Raw genomic sequence first — 15,508 nt, 5'->3', positions numbered from 1 at the left:
GTGTTTTATGTAAAATAAGCAATATCTCTCAAATTTGAAGTAAGCGTAAGACTTGGTTAAACGTCAGGATGGCCGAGCGGTCTAAGGCGCCAGACTCAAGAATATATCTTCGCCTTAAGAAGGTGCGAGTGTTCTGGTCTACAATTGTAGGCGTGGGTTCGAATCCCACTTCTGACACGTTGTTTCTAATATGAAATTTTGATCGTGTTTTATGTAAAATAAGCAATATCTCTCAAATTTGAAGTAAGCGTAAGACTTGGTTAAACGTCAGGATGGCCGAGCTGTCTAAGGCGCCAGACTCAAGAATATATCTTCGCCTTAAGAAGGTGCGAGTGTTCTGGTCTACAATTGTAGGCGTGGGTTCGAATCCCACTTCTGACACGTTGTTTTTAATATGAAATTTGGATCGTGTTTTATGTAAAATAAGCAATATCTCTCAAATTTGAAGTAAGCGTAAGACTTGGTTAAACGTCATGATGGCCGAGCGGTCTAAGGCGCCAGACTCAAGAATATATCTTCGCCTCAACAAGGTGCGAGTGTTCTGGTCTACAATTGTAGGCGAGGTTTCTAATCCCACTTCTGACATGTTCATTGTAATATGAAATTTGGATCGTGTTTTATGTAAAATAAGCAATATCTCTCAAATTTGAAGTAAGCGTAAGACTTGGTTAGACGTCAGGATGGCCGAGCGGTCTAAGGCGCCAGACTCAAGAACATATCTTCGCCTTAAGAAGGTGCGAGCGTTCTGGTCCACAATTTTAGGCGTGGGTTCGAATCCCACTTCTGACACGTTGTTTTTAATATGAAATTTGGATCGTGTTTTATGTAAAATAAGCAATATCTCTCAAATTTGAAGTAAGCGTAAGACTTGGTTAAACGCCAGGATGGCCGAGCGGTCTAAGGCGCCAGACTCAAGAATATATCTTCGCCTTAAGAAGGTGCGAGTGTTCTGGTCCACAATTGTAGGCGTGGGTTCGAATCCCACTTCTGACACGTTGTTTTTAATATGAAATTTGGATCGTGTTTTATGTAAAATAAGCAATATCTCTCAAATTTGAAGTAAGCGTAAGACTTGGTTAAACGTCATGATGGCCGAGCGGTCTAATGCGCCAGACTCAAGAATATATCTTCGCCTCAACAAGGTGCGAGTGTTCTGGTCTACAATTGTAGGCGAGGTTTCTAATCCCACTTCTGACATGTTCATTTTAATATGAAATTTGGATCGTGTTTTATGTAAAATAAGCAATATCTCTCAAATTTGAAGTAAGCGTAAGACTTGGTTAGACGTCAGGATGGCCGAGCGGTCTAAGGCGCCAGACTCAAGAATATATCTTCGCCTTAAGAAGGTGCGAGTGTTCTGGTCTACAATTGTAGGCGTGGGTTCGAATCCCACTTCTGACATGTTGTTTTTAATATGAAATTTGGATCGTGTTTTATGTAAACTAAGCAATATCTCTCAAATTTGAAGTAATCGTAAGACTTGGTTAAACGTCAGGATGGCCGAGCAGTCTAAGGCGCCAGACTCAAGAATATGTCTTCGCCTTAAGAAGGTGCGAGTGTTCTGGTCTACAATTGTAGGCGTGGGTTCGAATCCCACTTCTGCACGTTGTTTTTAATATGAAATTTGGATCGTGTTTTATGTAAAATAAGCAATATCTCTCAAATTTGAAGTAAGCGTAAGACTTGTTTAAACGCCAGGATGGCCGAGCGGTCCAAGGCGCCAGACTCAAGAATATATCTTCGCCTTAAGAAGGTGCGAGTGTTCTGGTCCACAATTGTAGGCGTGGGTTCGAATCCCACTTCTGACATGTTGTTTTTAATATGAAATTTGGACAGTGTTTTATGTAAAATAAGCAATATCTCTCAAATTTGAAGTAAGCGTAAGACTTGGTTAGACGTCAGGATGGCCGAGCGGTCTAAGGCGCCAGACTCAAGAATATATCTTCGCCTTAAGAAGGTGCGAGTGTTCTGGTCTACAATTGTAGGCGTGGGTTCGAATCCCACTTCTGACACAATGTTTCTAATATGAAATTTTGATCGTGTTTTATGTAAAATAAGCAATATCTCTCAAATTTGAAGTAAGCGTAAGACTTGGTTAAACGTCAGGATGGCCGAGCGGTCTAAGGCGCCTGACTCAAGAATATATCTTCGCCTTAAAAAGGTGCGAGTGATCTGGTCTACAATTGTATTCGTGGGTTCGAATCCCACTTCTAACACGTTGTTTTTAATATGAAATTTGGATCGTGTTTTATGTAAAATAAGCAATATCTCTCAAATTTGAAGTAAGCGTAAGACTTGGTTGAACGTAAGGATGGCCGAGCGGTCTAAGTCGCCAGACTCAAGAATATATCTTCGCCTTAAGAAGATGCGAGTGTTCTGGTCTGCAATTGTAGGCGTGGGTTCGAATCCCACTTCTGACAAGTTTTTAATATGAAATTTGGATCGTGTTTTATGTAAAGAAAGCAATATCTCTCAAATTTGAAGTAAGCGTAAGACTTGGTTAAACGTCATGATGGCCGAGCGGTCTAAGGCGCCAGACTCAAGAATATATCTTCGCCTTAACAAGGTGCGAGTGTTCTGGTCTACAATTGTAAGCGAGGTTTCTAATCCCACTTCTGACATGTTGTTTTTAATATGAAATTTGGACAGTTTTATGTAAAATAAGCAATATCTCTCAAATTTGAAGTAAGCGTAAGACTTGGTTAGACGTCAGGATGGCCGAGCGGTCTAAGGCGCCAGACTCAAGAACATATCTTCGCCTTAAGAAGGTGCGAGCGTTCTGGTCTACAATTGTAGGCGTGGGTTCGAATCTCCCTTCTGCACGTTGTTTTTAATATGAAATTTGGATCGTGTTTTATGTAAAATAAGCAATATCTCTCAAATTTGAAGTAAGCGTAAGACTTGGTTAGACGTCAGGATGGCCGAGCGGTCTAAGGCGCCAGACTCAAGAATATATCTTCGCCTTAAGAAGGTGCGAGTGTTCTGGTCTATAATTGTAGGCGTTGGTTCGAATCCCACTTCTGACACGTTGTTTCTGATATGAAATTTTGATCGTGTTTTATGTAAAATAAGCAATATCTCTCAAATTTGAAGTAATCGTAAGACTTGGTTAAACATCAGGATGGCCGAGCAGTCTAAGGCGCCAGACTCAAGAATATATCTTCGCCTTAAGAAGGTGCGAGTGTTCTGGTCTACAATTGTAGGCGTGGGTTCGAATCCCACTTCTGACATGTTGTTTTTAATATGAAATTTGGACAGTGTTTTATGTAAAATAAGCAATATCTCTCAAATTTGAAGTAAGCGTAAGACTTGGTTAGACGTCAGGATGGCCGAGCGGTCTAAGGCGCCAGTCTCAAGAACATATCTTCGCCTTAAGAAGGTGCGAGCGTTCTGGTCTACAATTTTAGGCGTGGCTTCGAATCCCACTTCTGCACGTTGTTTTTAATATGAAATTTGGATCGTGTTTTATGTTCAATAAGCAATATCTCTCAAATTTGAAGTAAGCGTAAGACTTGGTTAAACGCCAGGATGGCCGAGCGGTCTAAGGCGCCAGACTCAAGAATATATCTTCGCCTTAAGAAGGTGCGAGTGTTCTGGTCCACAATTGTAGGCATGGGTTCGAATCCCACTTCTGACATGTTGTTTTTAATATGAAATTTGGACAGTGTTTTATGTAAAATAAGCAATATCTCTCAAATTTGAAGTAAGCGTAAGACTTGGTTAGACGTCAGGATGGCCGAGCGGTCTAAGGCGCCAGACTCAAGAATATATCTTCGCCTTAAGAAGGTGCGAGTGTTCTGGTCTACAATTGTAGGCGTGGGTTCGAATCCCACTTCTGACACGTTGTTTTTAATATGAAATTTGGATCGTGTTTTATGTAAAATAAGCAATATCTCTCAAATTTGAAGTAAGCGTAAGACTTGGTTAAACGTAAGGATCGCCGAGCGGTCTAAGGCGCCAGACTCAAGAATCTATCTTCGCCTTAAGAAGGTGCGAGTGTTCTGGTCTACAATTGTAGGCGTGGGTTCGAATCCCACTTCTGACATGTTGTTTTAATATGAAATTTGGACAGTGTTTTATGTAAAATAAGCAATATCTCTCAAATTTGAAGTCAGCGTAAGACTTCGTTAGACGTCAGGATGGCCGAGCGGTCTATGGCGCCAGACTCAAGAACATATCTTCGCCTTAAGAAGGTGCGAGCGTTCTGGTCTACAATTGTAGGCGTGGGTTCGAATCCCACTTCTGACATGTTGTTTTTAATATGAAATTTGGACAGTGTTTTATGTAAAATAAGCAATATCTCTCAAATTTGAAGTAAGCGTAAGACTTGGTTAGACGTCAGGATGGCCGAGCGGTCTAAGGCGCCAGACTCAAGAACATATCTTCGCCTTAAGAAGGTGCGAGCGTTCTGGTCTACAATTGTAGGCGTGGGTTCGAATCCCACTTCTGACACGTTGTTTTTAATATGAAATTTGGATCGTGTTTATGTAAAATAAGCAATATCTCTCAAATTTGAAGTAAGCGTAAGACTTGGTTAAACGTAAGGATGGCCGAGCGGTCTAAGGCGCCAGACTCAAGAATCTATCTTCGCCTTAAGAAGGTGCGAGTGTTGTGGTCTACAATTGTAGGCGTGGGATCGAATCCCACTTCTGACATGTTGTTTTTAATATGAAATTTGCACAGTGTTTTATGTAAAATAAGCAATATCTCTCAAATTTGAAGTCAGCGTAAGACTTCGTTAGACGTCAGGATGGCCGAGCGGTCTAAGGCGCCAGACTCAAGAACATATCTTCGCCTTAAGAAGGTGCGAGCGTTCTGGTCTACAATTGTAGGCGTGGGTTCGAATCCCACTTCTGACATGTTGTTTTTAATATGAAATTTGGACAGTGTTTTATGTAAAATAAGCAATATCTCTCAAATTTGAAGTAAGCGTAAGACTTGGTTAAACGTCAGGATGGCCGAGCGGTCTAAGGCGTCAGACTCAAGAATAAATCTTCGCCTTAAGAAGATGCGAATGTTCTGGTCAGCAATTGTAGGCGTGGGTTGGAATCCCACTTCTGACACGTTGTTTTTAATATGAAATTTGGATCGTGTTTTATGTAAAATAAGCAATATCTCTCAAATTTGAAGTAAGCGTAAGACTTGGTTAAACGTCAGGATGGCCGAGCGGTCTAAGTCGCCAGACTCATGAATATATCTTCGCCTTAAGAAGATGCGAGTGTTCTGGTCTGCAATTGTAGGCGTGGGTTCGAATCCCACTTCTGACACGTTGTTTTTAATATGAAATTTGGATCGTGTTTTATGTAAAATAAGCAATATCTCTCAAATTTGAAGTAAGCGTAAGACTTGGTTAAACGTAAGGATGGCCGAGCGGTCAAAGGCGCCAGACTCAAGAATATATCTTCGCCTTAACAAGGTGCGAGTGTTCTGGTCTACAATTGTAGGCGAGGTTTCTAATCCCACTTCTGACATGTTGATTTTAATATGAAATTTGGATCGTGTTTTATGTAAAATAAGCAATATCTCTCAAATTTGAAGTAAGCGTAAGACTTGGTTTGACGTCAGGATGGCCGAGCGGTCTAAGGCGCCCGACTCAAGAATATATCTTCTCCTTAAGAAGGTGCGAGTGTTCTGGTCTATAATTGTAGGCGTTGGTTCGAATCCCACTTCTGACACGTTGTTTCTGATATGAAATTTTGATCGTGTTTTATGTAAAATAAGCAATATCTCTCAAATTTGAAGTAATCGTAAGACTTGGTTAAACGTCAGGATGGCCGAGCAGTCTAAGGCGCCAGACTCAAGAATATATCTTCGCCTTAAGAAGGTGCGAGTGTTCTGGTCTACAATTGTAGGCGTGCGTTCGAATCCCACTTCTGACATGTTGTTTTTAATATGAAATTTGGACAGTGTTTTATGTAAAATAAGCAATATCTCTCAAATTTGAAGTAAGCGTAAGACTTGGTTAAACGTCAGGATGGCCGAGCGGTCTTAGGCGCCAGACTCAAGAATATGTCTTCGCCTTAAGAAGGTGCGAGTGTTCTGGTCTACAATTGTAGGCGTGGGTTCGAATCCCACTTCTGACATGTTGTTTTTAATATGAAATTTGGACAGTGTTTTATGTAAAATAAGCAATATCTCTCAAATTTGAAGTAAGCGTAAGACTTGGTTAGACGTCAGGATGGCCGAGCGGTCTAAGGCGCCAGACTCAAGAACATATCTTCGCCTTAAGAAGGTGCGAGCGTTCTGGTCTACAATTGTAGGCGTGGGTTCGAATCCCACTTCTGCACGTTGTTTTTAATATGAAATTTGGATCGTGTTTTATGTAAAATAAGCAATATCTCTCAAATTTGAAGTAAGCGTAAGACTTGGTTAAACGTAAGGATCGCCGAGCGGTCTAAGGCGCCAGACTCAAGAATCTATCTTCGCCTTAAGAAGGTGCGAGTGTTCTGGTCTACAATTGTAGGCGTGGGTTCGAATCCCACTTCTGACATGTTGTTTTAATATGAAATTTGGACAGTGTTTTATGTAAAATAAGCAATATCTCTCAAATTTGAAGTCAGCGTAAGACTTCGTTAGACGTCAGGATGGCCGAGCGGTCTATGGCGCCAGACTCAAGAACATATCTTCGCCTTAAGAAGGTGCGAGCGTTCTGGTCTACAATTGTAGGCGTGGGTTCGAATCCCACTTCTGACATGTTGTTTTTAATATGAAATTTGGACAGTGTTTTATGTAAAATAAGCAATATCTCTCAAATTTGAAGTAAGCGTAAGACTTGGTTAGACGTCAGGATGGCCGAGCGGTCTAAGGCGCCAGACTCAAGAACATATCTTCGCCTTAAGAAGGCGCGAGCGTTCTGGTCTACAATTGTAGGCGTGGGTTCGAATCCCACTTCTGACACGTTGTTTTTAATATGAAATTTGGATCGTGTTTATGTAAAATAAGCAATATCTCTCAAATTTGAAGTAAGCGTAAGACTTGGTTAAACGTAAGGATGGCCGAGCGGTCTAAGGCGCCAGACTCAAGAATCTATCTTCGCCTTAAGAAGGTGCGAGTGTTCTGGTCTACAATTGTAGGCGTGGGATCGAATCCCACTTCTGACATGTTGTTTTTAATATGAAATTTGCACAGTGTTTTATGTAAAATAAGCAATATCTCTCAAATTTGAAGTCAGCGTAAGACTTCGTTAGACGTCAGGATGGCCGAGCGGTCTAAGGCGCCAGACTCAAGAACATATCTTCGCCTTAAGAAGGTGCGAGCGTTCTGGTCTACAATTGTAGGCGTGGGTTCGAATCCCACTTCTGACATGTTGTTTTTAATATGAAATTTGGACAGTGTTTTATGTAAAATAAGCAATATCTCTCAAATTTGAAGTAAGCGTAAGACTTGGTTAAACGTCAGGATGGCCGAGCGGTCTAAGGCGTCAGACTCAAGAATAAATCTTCGCCTTAAGAAGATGCGAATGTTCTGGTCAGCAATTGTAGGCGTGGGTTGGAATCCCACTTCTGACACGTTGTTTTTAATATGAAATTTGGATCGTGTTTTATGTAAAATAAGCAATATCTCTCAAATTTGAAGTAAGCGTAAGACTTGGTTAAACGTCAGGATGGCCGAGCGGTCTAAGTCGCCAGACTCATGAATATATCTTCGCCTTAAGAAGATGCGAGTGTTCTGGTCTGCAATTGTAGGCGTGGGTTCGAATCCCACTTCTGACACGTTGTTTTTAATATGAAATTTGGATCGTGTTTTATGTAAAATAAGCAATATCTCTCAAATTTGAAGTAAGCGTAAGACTTGGTTAAACGTAAGGATGGCCGAGCGGTCAAAGGCGCCAGACTCAAGAATATATCTTCGCCTTAACAAGGTGCGAGTGTTCTGGTCTACAATTGTAGGCGAGGTTTCTAATCCCACTTCTGACATGTTGATTTTAATATGAAATTTGGATCGTGTTTTATGTAAAATAAGCAATATCTCTCAAATTTGAAGTAAGCGTAAGACTTGGTTTGACGTCAGGATGGCCGAGCGGTCTAAGGCGCCCGACTCAAGAATATATCTTCTCCTTAAGAAGGTGCGAGTGTTCTGGTCTATAATTGTAGGCGTTGGTTCGAATCCCACTTCTGACACGTTGTTTCTGATATGAAATTTTGATCGTGTTTTATGTAAAATAAGCAATATCTCTCAAATTTGAAGTAATCGTAAGACTTGGTTAAACGTCAGGATGGCCGAGCAGTCTAAGGCGCCAGACTCAAGAATATATCTTCGCCTTAAGAAGGTGCGAGTGTTCTGGTCTACAATTGTAGGCGTGGGTTCGAATCCCACTTCTGACATGTTGTTTTTAATATGAAATTTGGACAGTGTTTTATGTAAAATAAGCAATATCTCTCAAATTTGAAGTAAGCGTAAGACTTGGTTAAACGTCAGGATGGCCGAGCGGTCTTAGGCGCCAGACTCAAGAATATGTCTTCGCCTTAAGAAGGTGCGAGTGTTCTGGTCTACAATTGTAGGCGTGGGTTCGAATCCCACTTCTGACATGTTGTTTTTAATATGAAATTTGGACAGTGTTTTATGTAAAATAAGCAATATCTCTCAAATTTGAAGTAAGCGTAAGACTTGGTTAGACGTCAGGATGGCCGAGCGGTCTAAGGCGCCAGACTCAAGAACATATCTTCGCCTTAAGAAGGTGCGAGCGTTCTGGTCTACAATTGTAGGCGTGGGTTCGAATCCCACTTCTGCACGTTGTTTTTAATATGAAATTTGGATCGTGTTTTATGTAAAATAAGCAATATCTCTCAAATTTGAAGTAAGCGTAAGACTTGTTTAAACGCCAGGATGGCCGAGCGGTCCAAGGCGCCAGACTCAAGAATATATCTTCGCCTTAAGAAGGTGCGAGTGTTCTGGTCCACAATTGTAGGCGTGGGTTCGAATCCCACTTCTGACATGTTGTTTTTAATATGAAATTTGGACAGTGTTTTATGTAAAATAAGCAATATCTCTCAAATTTGAAGTAAGCGTAAGACTTGGTTAGACGTCAGGATGGCCGAGCGGTCTAAGGCGCCAGACTCAAGAATATATCTTCGCCTTAAGAAGGTGCGAGTGTTCTGGTCTACAATTGTAGGCGTGGGTTCGAATCCCACTTCTGACACAATGTTTCTAATATGAAATTTTGATCGTGTTTTATGTAAAATAAGCAATATCTCTCAAATTTGAAGTAAGCGTAAGACTTGGTTAAACGTCAGGATGGCCGAGCGGTCTAAGGCGCCTGACTCAAGAATATATCTTCGCCTTAAAAAGGTGCGAGTGATCTGGTCTACAATTGTATTCGTGGGTTCGAATCCCACTTCTAACACGTTGTTTTTAATATGAAATTTGGATCGTGTTTTATGTAAAATAAGCAATATCTCTCAAATTTGAAGTAAGCGTAAGACTTGGTTGAACGTAAGGATGGCCGAGCGGTCTAAGTCGCCAGACTCAAGAATATATCTTCGCCTTAAGAAGATGCGAGTGTTCTGGTCTGCAATTGTAGGCGTGGGTTCGAATCCCACTTCTGACACGTTTTTAATATGAAATTTGGATCGTGTTTTATGTAAAATAAGCAATATCTCTCAAATTTGAAGTAAGCGTAAGACTTGGTTAAACGTCATGATGGCCGAGCGGTCTAAGGCGCCAGACTCAAGAATATATCTTCGCCTTAACAAGGTGCGAGTGTTCTGGTCTACAATTGTAGGCGAGGTTTCTAATCCCACTTCTGACATGTTGTTTTTAATATGAAATTTGGACAGTTTTATGTAAAATAAGCAATATCTCTCAAATTTGAAGTAAGCGTAAGACTTGGTTAGACGTCAGGATGGCCGAGCGGTCTAAGGCGCCAGACTCAAGAACATATCTTCGCCTTAAGAAGGTGCGAGCGTTCTGGTCTACAATTGTAGGCGTGGGTTCGAATCTCCCTTCTGCACGTTGTTTTTAATATGAAATTTGGATCGTGTTTTATGTAAAATAAGCAATATCTCTCAAATTTGAAGTAAGCGTAAGACTTGGTTAGACGTCAGGATGGCCGAGCGGTCTAAGGCGCCAGACTCAAGAATATATCTTCGCCTTAAGAAGGTGCGAGTGTTCTGGTCTATAATTGTAGGCGTTGGTTCGAATCCCACTTCTGACACGTTGTTTCTGATATGAAATTTTGATCGTGTTTTATGTAAAATAAGCAATATCTCTCAAATTTGAAGTAATCGTAAGACTTGGTTAAACATCAGGATGGCCGAGCAGTCTAAGGCGCCAGACTCAAGAATATATCTTCGCCTTAAGAAGGTGCGAGTGTTCTGGTCTACAATTGTAGGCGTGGGTTCGAATCCCACTTCTGACATGTTGTTTTTAATATGAAATTTGGACAGTGTTTTATGTAAAATAAGCAATATCTCTCAAATTTGAAGTAAGCGTAAGACTTGGTTAGACGTCAGGATGGCCGAGCGGTCTAAGGCGCCAGTCTCAAGAACACATCTTCGCCTTAAGAAGGTGCGAGCGTTCTGGTCTACAATTTTAGGCGTGGCTTCGAATCCCACTTCTGCACGTTGTTTTTAATATGAAATTTGGATCGTGTTTTATGTAAAATAAGCAATATCTCTCAAATTTGAAGTAAGCGTAAGACTTGGTTAAACGCCAGGATGGCCGAGCGGTCTAAGGCGCCAGACTCAAGAATATATCTTCGCCTTAAGAAGGTGCGAGTGTTCTGGTCCACAATTGTAGGCATGGGTTCGAATCCCACTTCTGACATGTTGTTTTTAATATGAAATTTGGACAGTGTTTTATGTAAAATAAGCAATATCTCTCAAATTTGAAGTAAGCGTAAGACTTGGTTAGACGTCAGGATGGCCGAGCGGTCTAAGGCGCCAGACTCAAGAATATATCTTCGCCTTAAGAAGGTGCGAGTGTTCTGGTCTACAATTGTAGGCGTGGGTTCGAATCCCACTTCTGACACGTTGTTTTTAATATGAAATTTGGATCGTGTTTTATGTAAAATAAGCAATATCTCTCAAATTTGAAGTAAGCGTAAGACTTGGTTAAACGTAAGGATCGCCGAGCGGTCTAAGGCGCCAGACTCAAGAATCTATCTTCGCCTTAAGAAGGTGCGAGTGTTCTGGTCTACAATTGTAGGCGTGGGTTCGAATCCCACTTCTGACATGTTGTTTTAATATGAAATTTGGACAGTGTTTTATGTAAAATAAGCAATATCTCTCAAATTTGAAGTCAGCGTAAGACTTCGTTAGACGTCAGGATGGCCGAGCGGTCTATGGCGCCAGACTCAAGAACATATCTTCGCCTTAAGAAGGTGCGAGCGTTCTGGTCTACAATTGTAGGCGTGGGTTCGAATCCCACTTCTGGCATGTTGTTTTTAATATGAAATTTGGACAGTGTTTTATGTAAAATAAGCAATATCTCTCAAATTTGAAGTAAGCGTAAGACTTGGTTAAACGTCAGGATGGCCGAGCGGTCTAAGTCGCCAGACTCATGAATATATCTTCGCCTTAAGAAGATGCGAGTGTTCTGGTCTGCAATTGTAGGCGTGGGTTCGAATCCCACTTCTGACACGTTGTTTTTAATATGAAATTTGGATCGTGTTTTATGTAAAATAAGCAATATCTCTCAAATTTGAAGTAAGCGTAAGACTTGGTTAAACGTAAGGATGGCCGAGCGGTCAAAGGCGCCAGACTCAAGAATATATCTTCGCCTTAACAAGGTGCGAGTGTTCTGGTCTACAATTGTAGGCGAGGTTTCTAATCCCACTTCTGACATGTTGATTTTAATATGAAATTTGGATCGTGTTTTATGTAAAATAAGCAATATCTCTCAAATTTGAAGTAAGCGTAAGACTTGGTTAGACGTCAGGATGGCCGAGCGGTCTAAGGCGCCCGACTCAAGAATATATCTTCGCCTTAAGAAGGTGCGAGTGTTCTGGTCTATAATTGTAGGCGTTGGTTCGAATCCCACTTCTGACACGTTGTTTCTGATATGAAATTTTGATCGTGTTTTATGTAAAATAAGCAATATCTCTCAAATTTGAAGTAATCGTAAGACTTGGTTAAACGTCAGGATGGCCGAGCAGTCTAAGGCGCCAGACTCAAGAATATATCTTCGCCTTAAGAAGGTGCGAGTGTTCTGGTCTACAATTGTAGGCGTGGGTTCGAATCCCACTTCTGACATGTTGTTTTTAATATGAAATTTGGACAGTGTTTTATGTAAAATAAGCAATATCTCTCAAATTTGAAGTAAGCGTAAGACTTGATTAAACGTCAGGATGGCCGAGCGGTCTTAGGCGCCAGACTCAAGAATATGTCTTCGTCTTAAGAAGGTGCGAGTGTTCTGGTCTACAATTGTAGGCGTGGGTTCGAATCCCACTTCTGACATGTTGTTTTTAATATGAAATTTGGACAGTGTTTTATGTAAAATAAGCAATATCTCTCAAATTTGAAGTAAGCGTAAGACTTGGTTAGACGTCAGGATGGCCGAGCGGTCTAAGGCGCCAGACTCAAGAACATATCTTCGCCTTAAGAAGGTGCGAGTGATCTGGTCTACAATTGTATTCGTGGGTTCGAATCCCACTTCTGACACGTTGTTTTTAATATGAAATTTGGATCGTGTTTTATGTAAAATAAGCAATATCTCTCAAATTTGAAGTAATCGTAAGACTTGGTTAAACGTCAGGATGGCCGAGCAGTCTAAGGCGCCAGACTCAAGAATATATCTTCGCCTTAAGAAGGTGCGAGTGTTCTGGTCTACAATTGTAGGCGTGGGTTCGAATCCCACTTCTGACATGTTGTTTTTAATATGAAATTTGGACAGTGTTTTATGTAAAATAAGCAATATCTCTCAAATTTGAAGTAAGCGTAAGACTTGATTAAACGTCAGGATGGCCGAGCGGTCTTAGGCGCCAGACTCAAGAATATGTCTTCGTCTTAAGAAGGTGCGAGTGTTCTGGTCTACAATTGTAGGCGTGGGTTCGAATCCCACTTCTGACATGTTGTTTTTAATATGAAATTTGGACAGTGTTTTATGTAAAATAAGCAATATCTCTCAAATTTGAAGTAAGCGTAAGACTTGGTTAGACGTCAGGATGGCCGAGCGGTCTAAGGCGCCAGACTCAAGAACATATCTTCGCCTTAAGAAGGTGCGAGTGATCTGGTCTACAATTGTATTCGTGGGTTCGAATCCCACTTCTGACACGTTGTTTTTAATATGAAATTTGGATCGTGTTTTATGTAAAATAAGCAATATCTCTCAAATTTGAAGTAATCGTAAGACTTGGTTAAACGTCAGGATGGCCGAGCAGTCTAAGGCGCCAGACTCAAGAATATATCTTCGCCTTAAGAAGGTGCGAGTGTTCTGGTCTACAATTGTAGGCGTGGGTTCGAATCCCACTTCTGACACAATGTTTCTAATATGAAATTTTGATCGTGTTTTATGTAAAATAAGCAATATCTCTCAAATTTGAAGTAAGCGTAAGACTTGGTTAAACGTCATGATGGCCGAGCGGTCTAAGGCGCCAGACTCAAGAATATATCTTCGCCTTAACAAGGTGCGAGTGTTCTGGTCTACAATTGTAGGCGAGGTTTCTAATCCCACTTCTGACATGTTGATTTTAATATGAAATTTGGATCGTGTTTTATGTAAAATAAGCAATATCTCTCAAATTTGAAGTAAGCGTAAGACTCGGTTAAACGTAAGGATGGCCGAGCGGTCTAAGTCGCCAGACTCAAGAATATATCTTCGCCTTAAGAAGATGCGAGTGTTCTGGTCTGCAATTGTAGGCGTGGGTTCGAATCCCACTTCTGACACGTTGTTTTTAATATGAAATTTGGATCGTGTTTTATGTAAAATAAGCAATATCTCTCAAATTTGAAGTAAGCGTAAGACTTGGTTAAACGTCATGATGGCCGAGCGGTCTAAGGCGCCAGACTCAAGAATATATCTTCGCCTTAACAAGGTGCGAGTGTTCTGGTCTACAATTGTAGGCGAGGTTTCTAATCCCACTTCTGACATGTTGATTTTAATATGAAATTTGGATCGTGTTTTATGTAAAATAAGCAATATCTCTCAAATTTGAAGTAAGCGTAAGACTTGGTTAGACGTCAGGATGGCCGAGCGGTCTAAGGCGCGAGACTCAAGAACATATCTTCGCCTTAAGAAGGTGCGAGCGTTCTGGTCCACAATTGTAGGCGTGGGTTCGAATCCCACTTCTGACACGTTGTTTTAATATGAAATTTGGATCGTGTTTTATGTAAAATAAGCAATATCTCTCAAATTTGAAGTAAGCGTAAGACTTGGTTAAACGCCAGTATGGCCGAGCGGTCTAAGGCGCCAGACTCAAGAATATATCTTCGCCTTAAGAAGGTGCGAGTGTTCTGGTCTATAATTGTAGGCGTTGGTTCGAATCCGACTTCTGACACGTTGTTTCTGATATGAAATTTTGATCGTGTTTTATGTAAAATAAGCAATATCTCTCAAATTTGAAGTAATCGTAAGACTTGGTTAAACATCAGGATGGCCGAGCAGTCTAAGGCGCCAGACTCAAGAATATATCTTCGCCTTAAGAAGGTGCGAGTGTTCTGGTCTACAATTGTAGGCGTGGGTTCGAATCCCACTTCTGACATGTTGTTTTTAATATGAAATTTGGATCGTGTTTTATGTAAAATAAGCAATATCTCTCAAATTTGAAGTAAGCGTAAGACTTGGTTAAACGTAAGGATGGCCGAGCGGTCTAAGTCGCCAGACTCAAGAATATATCTTCGCCTTAAGAAGATGCGAGTGTTCTGGTCTGCAATTGTAGGCGTGGGTTCGAATCCCACTTCTGACACGTTGTTTTTAATATGAAATTTGGATCGTGTTTTATGTAAAATAAGCAATATCTCTCAAATTTGAAGTAAGCGTAAGACTTGGTTAAACGTCATGATGGCCGAGCGGTCTAAGGCGCCAGACTCAAGAATACATCTTCGCCTTAACAAGGTGCGAGTGTTCTGGTCTACAATTGTAGGCGAGGTTTCTAATCCCACTTCTGACATGTTGATTTTAATATGAAATTTGGATCGTGTTTTATGTAAAATAAGCAATATCTCTCAAATTTGAAGTAAGCGTAAGACTCGGTTAAACGTAAGGATGGCCGAGCGGTCTAAGTCGCCAGACTCAAGAATATATCTTCGCCTTAAGAAGATGCGAGTGTTCTGGTCTGCAATTGTAGGCGTGGGTTCGAATCCCACTTCTGACACGTTGTTTTTAATATGAAATTTGGATCGTGTTTTATGTAAAATAAGCAATATCTCTCAAATTTGAAGTAAGCGTAAGACTTGGTTAAACGTCATGATGGCCGAGCGGTCTAAGGCGCCAGACTCAAGAATATATCTTCGCCTTAACAAGGTGCGAGTGTTCTGGTCTACAATTGTAGGCGAGGTTTCTAATCCCACTTCTGACATGTTGATTTTAATATGAAATTTGGATCGTGTTTTATGTAAAATAAGCAATATCT

The 15,508-nt window shown here is 40.9% G+C and overlaps 45 non-coding genes across 45 annotated transcripts; all 45 read left to right on the top strand.

Moving 5' to 3' along the window:
• Positions 1-62: 62 nt before the first annotated feature.
• On the top strand, positions 63-177 carry TRNAL-CAA (transfer RNA leucine (anticodon CAA)). Its single transcript has 2 exons — positions 63-100; positions 132-177. It is a non-coding gene; the product is annotated as a tRNA-Leu (tRNA).
• An 89-nt stretch (positions 178-266) lies between these two features.
• On the top strand, positions 267-381 carry TRNAL-CAA (transfer RNA leucine (anticodon CAA)). Its single transcript has 2 exons — positions 267-304; positions 336-381. It is a non-coding gene; the product is annotated as a tRNA-Leu (tRNA).
• Positions 382-674: 293 nt separating this feature from the next.
• TRNAL-CAA (transfer RNA leucine (anticodon CAA)) lies at positions 675-789 on the top strand. The gene is made up of 2 exons: positions 675-712; positions 744-789. It is a non-coding gene; the product is annotated as a tRNA-Leu (tRNA).
• Positions 790-878: 89 nt separating this feature from the next.
• On the top strand, positions 879-993 carry TRNAL-CAA (transfer RNA leucine (anticodon CAA)). The gene is made up of 2 exons: positions 879-916; positions 948-993. It is a non-coding gene; the product is annotated as a tRNA-Leu (tRNA).
• Positions 994-1,286: 293 nt separating this feature from the next.
• Positions 1,287-1,401, top strand: TRNAL-CAA (transfer RNA leucine (anticodon CAA)). The gene is made up of 2 exons: positions 1,287-1,324; positions 1,356-1,401. It is a non-coding gene; the product is annotated as a tRNA-Leu (tRNA).
• Positions 1,402-1,490: 89 nt separating this feature from the next.
• TRNAL-CAA (transfer RNA leucine (anticodon CAA)) lies at positions 1,491-1,606 on the top strand. Its single transcript has 2 exons — positions 1,491-1,528; positions 1,560-1,606. It is a non-coding gene; the product is annotated as a tRNA-Leu (tRNA).
• An 87-nt stretch (positions 1,607-1,693) lies between these two features.
• Positions 1,694-1,808, top strand: TRNAL-CAA (transfer RNA leucine (anticodon CAA)). Its single transcript has 2 exons — positions 1,694-1,731; positions 1,763-1,808. It is a non-coding gene; the product is annotated as a tRNA-Leu (tRNA).
• Positions 1,809-1,897: 89 nt separating this feature from the next.
• On the top strand, positions 1,898-2,012 carry TRNAL-CAA (transfer RNA leucine (anticodon CAA)). The gene is made up of 2 exons: positions 1,898-1,935; positions 1,967-2,012. It is a non-coding gene; the product is annotated as a tRNA-Leu (tRNA).
• Positions 2,013-2,911: 899 nt separating this feature from the next.
• Positions 2,912-3,026, top strand: TRNAL-CAA (transfer RNA leucine (anticodon CAA)). The gene is made up of 2 exons: positions 2,912-2,949; positions 2,981-3,026. It is a non-coding gene; the product is annotated as a tRNA-Leu (tRNA).
• An 89-nt stretch (positions 3,027-3,115) lies between these two features.
• On the top strand, positions 3,116-3,230 carry TRNAL-CAA (transfer RNA leucine (anticodon CAA)). The gene is made up of 2 exons: positions 3,116-3,153; positions 3,185-3,230. It is a non-coding gene; the product is annotated as a tRNA-Leu (tRNA).
• A 292-nt stretch (positions 3,231-3,522) lies between these two features.
• Positions 3,523-3,637, top strand: TRNAL-CAA (transfer RNA leucine (anticodon CAA)). Its single transcript has 2 exons — positions 3,523-3,560; positions 3,592-3,637. It is a non-coding gene; the product is annotated as a tRNA-Leu (tRNA).
• An 89-nt stretch (positions 3,638-3,726) lies between these two features.
• TRNAL-CAA (transfer RNA leucine (anticodon CAA)) lies at positions 3,727-3,841 on the top strand. Its single transcript has 2 exons — positions 3,727-3,764; positions 3,796-3,841. It is a non-coding gene; the product is annotated as a tRNA-Leu (tRNA).
• An 89-nt stretch (positions 3,842-3,930) lies between these two features.
• Positions 3,931-4,045, top strand: TRNAL-CAA (transfer RNA leucine (anticodon CAA)). Its single transcript has 2 exons — positions 3,931-3,968; positions 4,000-4,045. It is a non-coding gene; the product is annotated as a tRNA-Leu (tRNA).
• An 88-nt stretch (positions 4,046-4,133) lies between these two features.
• Positions 4,134-4,248, top strand: TRNAL-CAA (transfer RNA leucine (anticodon CAA)). Its single transcript has 2 exons — positions 4,134-4,171; positions 4,203-4,248. It is a non-coding gene; the product is annotated as a tRNA-Leu (tRNA).
• An 89-nt stretch (positions 4,249-4,337) lies between these two features.
• TRNAL-CAA (transfer RNA leucine (anticodon CAA)) lies at positions 4,338-4,452 on the top strand. The gene is made up of 2 exons: positions 4,338-4,375; positions 4,407-4,452. It is a non-coding gene; the product is annotated as a tRNA-Leu (tRNA).
• Positions 4,453-4,744: 292 nt separating this feature from the next.
• On the top strand, positions 4,745-4,859 carry TRNAL-CAA (transfer RNA leucine (anticodon CAA)). The gene is made up of 2 exons: positions 4,745-4,782; positions 4,814-4,859. It is a non-coding gene; the product is annotated as a tRNA-Leu (tRNA).
• A 905-nt stretch (positions 4,860-5,764) lies between these two features.
• On the top strand, positions 5,765-5,879 carry TRNAL-CAA (transfer RNA leucine (anticodon CAA)). The gene is made up of 2 exons: positions 5,765-5,802; positions 5,834-5,879. It is a non-coding gene; the product is annotated as a tRNA-Leu (tRNA).
• An 89-nt stretch (positions 5,880-5,968) lies between these two features.
• TRNAL-CAA (transfer RNA leucine (anticodon CAA)) lies at positions 5,969-6,083 on the top strand. The gene is made up of 2 exons: positions 5,969-6,006; positions 6,038-6,083. It is a non-coding gene; the product is annotated as a tRNA-Leu (tRNA).
• Positions 6,084-6,172: 89 nt separating this feature from the next.
• On the top strand, positions 6,173-6,288 carry TRNAL-CAA (transfer RNA leucine (anticodon CAA)). Its single transcript has 2 exons — positions 6,173-6,210; positions 6,242-6,288. It is a non-coding gene; the product is annotated as a tRNA-Leu (tRNA).
• An 87-nt stretch (positions 6,289-6,375) lies between these two features.
• On the top strand, positions 6,376-6,490 carry TRNAL-CAA (transfer RNA leucine (anticodon CAA)). Its single transcript has 2 exons — positions 6,376-6,413; positions 6,445-6,490. It is a non-coding gene; the product is annotated as a tRNA-Leu (tRNA).
• Positions 6,491-6,578: 88 nt separating this feature from the next.
• Positions 6,579-6,693, top strand: TRNAL-CAA (transfer RNA leucine (anticodon CAA)). Its single transcript has 2 exons — positions 6,579-6,616; positions 6,648-6,693. It is a non-coding gene; the product is annotated as a tRNA-Leu (tRNA).
• An 89-nt stretch (positions 6,694-6,782) lies between these two features.
• TRNAL-CAA (transfer RNA leucine (anticodon CAA)) lies at positions 6,783-6,897 on the top strand. The gene is made up of 2 exons: positions 6,783-6,820; positions 6,852-6,897. It is a non-coding gene; the product is annotated as a tRNA-Leu (tRNA).
• Positions 6,898-6,985: 88 nt separating this feature from the next.
• On the top strand, positions 6,986-7,100 carry TRNAL-CAA (transfer RNA leucine (anticodon CAA)). Its single transcript has 2 exons — positions 6,986-7,023; positions 7,055-7,100. It is a non-coding gene; the product is annotated as a tRNA-Leu (tRNA).
• An 89-nt stretch (positions 7,101-7,189) lies between these two features.
• TRNAL-CAA (transfer RNA leucine (anticodon CAA)) lies at positions 7,190-7,304 on the top strand. Its single transcript has 2 exons — positions 7,190-7,227; positions 7,259-7,304. It is a non-coding gene; the product is annotated as a tRNA-Leu (tRNA).
• Positions 7,305-8,209: 905 nt separating this feature from the next.
• On the top strand, positions 8,210-8,324 carry TRNAL-CAA (transfer RNA leucine (anticodon CAA)). Its single transcript has 2 exons — positions 8,210-8,247; positions 8,279-8,324. It is a non-coding gene; the product is annotated as a tRNA-Leu (tRNA).
• Positions 8,325-8,413: 89 nt separating this feature from the next.
• On the top strand, positions 8,414-8,528 carry TRNAL-CAA (transfer RNA leucine (anticodon CAA)). Its single transcript has 2 exons — positions 8,414-8,451; positions 8,483-8,528. It is a non-coding gene; the product is annotated as a tRNA-Leu (tRNA).
• Positions 8,529-8,617: 89 nt separating this feature from the next.
• TRNAL-CAA (transfer RNA leucine (anticodon CAA)) lies at positions 8,618-8,733 on the top strand. The gene is made up of 2 exons: positions 8,618-8,655; positions 8,687-8,733. It is a non-coding gene; the product is annotated as a tRNA-Leu (tRNA).
• Positions 8,734-8,820: 87 nt separating this feature from the next.
• On the top strand, positions 8,821-8,935 carry TRNAL-CAA (transfer RNA leucine (anticodon CAA)). The gene is made up of 2 exons: positions 8,821-8,858; positions 8,890-8,935. It is a non-coding gene; the product is annotated as a tRNA-Leu (tRNA).
• Positions 8,936-9,024: 89 nt separating this feature from the next.
• Positions 9,025-9,139, top strand: TRNAL-CAA (transfer RNA leucine (anticodon CAA)). Its single transcript has 2 exons — positions 9,025-9,062; positions 9,094-9,139. It is a non-coding gene; the product is annotated as a tRNA-Leu (tRNA).
• An 899-nt stretch (positions 9,140-10,038) lies between these two features.
• TRNAL-CAA (transfer RNA leucine (anticodon CAA)) lies at positions 10,039-10,153 on the top strand. The gene is made up of 2 exons: positions 10,039-10,076; positions 10,108-10,153. It is a non-coding gene; the product is annotated as a tRNA-Leu (tRNA).
• An 89-nt stretch (positions 10,154-10,242) lies between these two features.
• On the top strand, positions 10,243-10,357 carry TRNAL-CAA (transfer RNA leucine (anticodon CAA)). Its single transcript has 2 exons — positions 10,243-10,280; positions 10,312-10,357. It is a non-coding gene; the product is annotated as a tRNA-Leu (tRNA).
• A 292-nt stretch (positions 10,358-10,649) lies between these two features.
• TRNAL-CAA (transfer RNA leucine (anticodon CAA)) lies at positions 10,650-10,764 on the top strand. Its single transcript has 2 exons — positions 10,650-10,687; positions 10,719-10,764. It is a non-coding gene; the product is annotated as a tRNA-Leu (tRNA).
• An 89-nt stretch (positions 10,765-10,853) lies between these two features.
• Positions 10,854-10,968, top strand: TRNAL-CAA (transfer RNA leucine (anticodon CAA)). The gene is made up of 2 exons: positions 10,854-10,891; positions 10,923-10,968. It is a non-coding gene; the product is annotated as a tRNA-Leu (tRNA).
• Positions 10,969-11,057: 89 nt separating this feature from the next.
• Positions 11,058-11,172, top strand: TRNAL-CAA (transfer RNA leucine (anticodon CAA)). The gene is made up of 2 exons: positions 11,058-11,095; positions 11,127-11,172. It is a non-coding gene; the product is annotated as a tRNA-Leu (tRNA).
• Positions 11,173-11,260: 88 nt separating this feature from the next.
• On the top strand, positions 11,261-11,375 carry TRNAL-CAA (transfer RNA leucine (anticodon CAA)). Its single transcript has 2 exons — positions 11,261-11,298; positions 11,330-11,375. It is a non-coding gene; the product is annotated as a tRNA-Leu (tRNA).
• A 701-nt stretch (positions 11,376-12,076) lies between these two features.
• Positions 12,077-12,191, top strand: TRNAL-CAA (transfer RNA leucine (anticodon CAA)). The gene is made up of 2 exons: positions 12,077-12,114; positions 12,146-12,191. It is a non-coding gene; the product is annotated as a tRNA-Leu (tRNA).
• Positions 12,192-12,280: 89 nt separating this feature from the next.
• Positions 12,281-12,395, top strand: TRNAL-CAA (transfer RNA leucine (anticodon CAA)). The gene is made up of 2 exons: positions 12,281-12,318; positions 12,350-12,395. It is a non-coding gene; the product is annotated as a tRNA-Leu (tRNA).
• Positions 12,396-12,484: 89 nt separating this feature from the next.
• Positions 12,485-12,599, top strand: TRNAL-CAA (transfer RNA leucine (anticodon CAA)). The gene is made up of 2 exons: positions 12,485-12,522; positions 12,554-12,599. It is a non-coding gene; the product is annotated as a tRNA-Leu (tRNA).
• An 89-nt stretch (positions 12,600-12,688) lies between these two features.
• Positions 12,689-12,803, top strand: TRNAL-CAA (transfer RNA leucine (anticodon CAA)). The gene is made up of 2 exons: positions 12,689-12,726; positions 12,758-12,803. It is a non-coding gene; the product is annotated as a tRNA-Leu (tRNA).
• An 89-nt stretch (positions 12,804-12,892) lies between these two features.
• Positions 12,893-13,007, top strand: TRNAL-CAA (transfer RNA leucine (anticodon CAA)). Its single transcript has 2 exons — positions 12,893-12,930; positions 12,962-13,007. It is a non-coding gene; the product is annotated as a tRNA-Leu (tRNA).
• Positions 13,008-13,096: 89 nt separating this feature from the next.
• TRNAL-CAA (transfer RNA leucine (anticodon CAA)) lies at positions 13,097-13,211 on the top strand. Its single transcript has 2 exons — positions 13,097-13,134; positions 13,166-13,211. It is a non-coding gene; the product is annotated as a tRNA-Leu (tRNA).
• Positions 13,212-13,300: 89 nt separating this feature from the next.
• Positions 13,301-13,415, top strand: TRNAL-CAA (transfer RNA leucine (anticodon CAA)). The gene is made up of 2 exons: positions 13,301-13,338; positions 13,370-13,415. It is a non-coding gene; the product is annotated as a tRNA-Leu (tRNA).
• A 701-nt stretch (positions 13,416-14,116) lies between these two features.
• TRNAL-CAA (transfer RNA leucine (anticodon CAA)) lies at positions 14,117-14,231 on the top strand. The gene is made up of 2 exons: positions 14,117-14,154; positions 14,186-14,231. It is a non-coding gene; the product is annotated as a tRNA-Leu (tRNA).
• Positions 14,232-14,319: 88 nt separating this feature from the next.
• On the top strand, positions 14,320-14,434 carry TRNAL-CAA (transfer RNA leucine (anticodon CAA)). Its single transcript has 2 exons — positions 14,320-14,357; positions 14,389-14,434. It is a non-coding gene; the product is annotated as a tRNA-Leu (tRNA).
• Positions 14,435-14,523: 89 nt separating this feature from the next.
• Positions 14,524-14,638, top strand: TRNAL-CAA (transfer RNA leucine (anticodon CAA)). Its single transcript has 2 exons — positions 14,524-14,561; positions 14,593-14,638. It is a non-coding gene; the product is annotated as a tRNA-Leu (tRNA).
• The last annotated feature ends 870 nt before the right edge of the window (positions 14,639-15,508 follow it).

The sequence above is a fragment of the Pholcus phalangioides genome, unplaced genomic scaffold (assembly GCF_987345545.1).
Source record: "Pholcus phalangioides strain wild (caught in Gottingen) unplaced genomic scaffold, Ppha-v1.0 ptg000015l_1, whole genome shotgun sequence".
Lineage (NCBI taxonomy): Eukaryota > Metazoa > Arthropoda > Arachnida > Araneae > Pholcidae > Pholcus > Pholcus phalangioides.
Note: the sequence above shows the minus strand (reverse complement) of the source record. Positions and strands in the feature narration are given on the sequence as shown.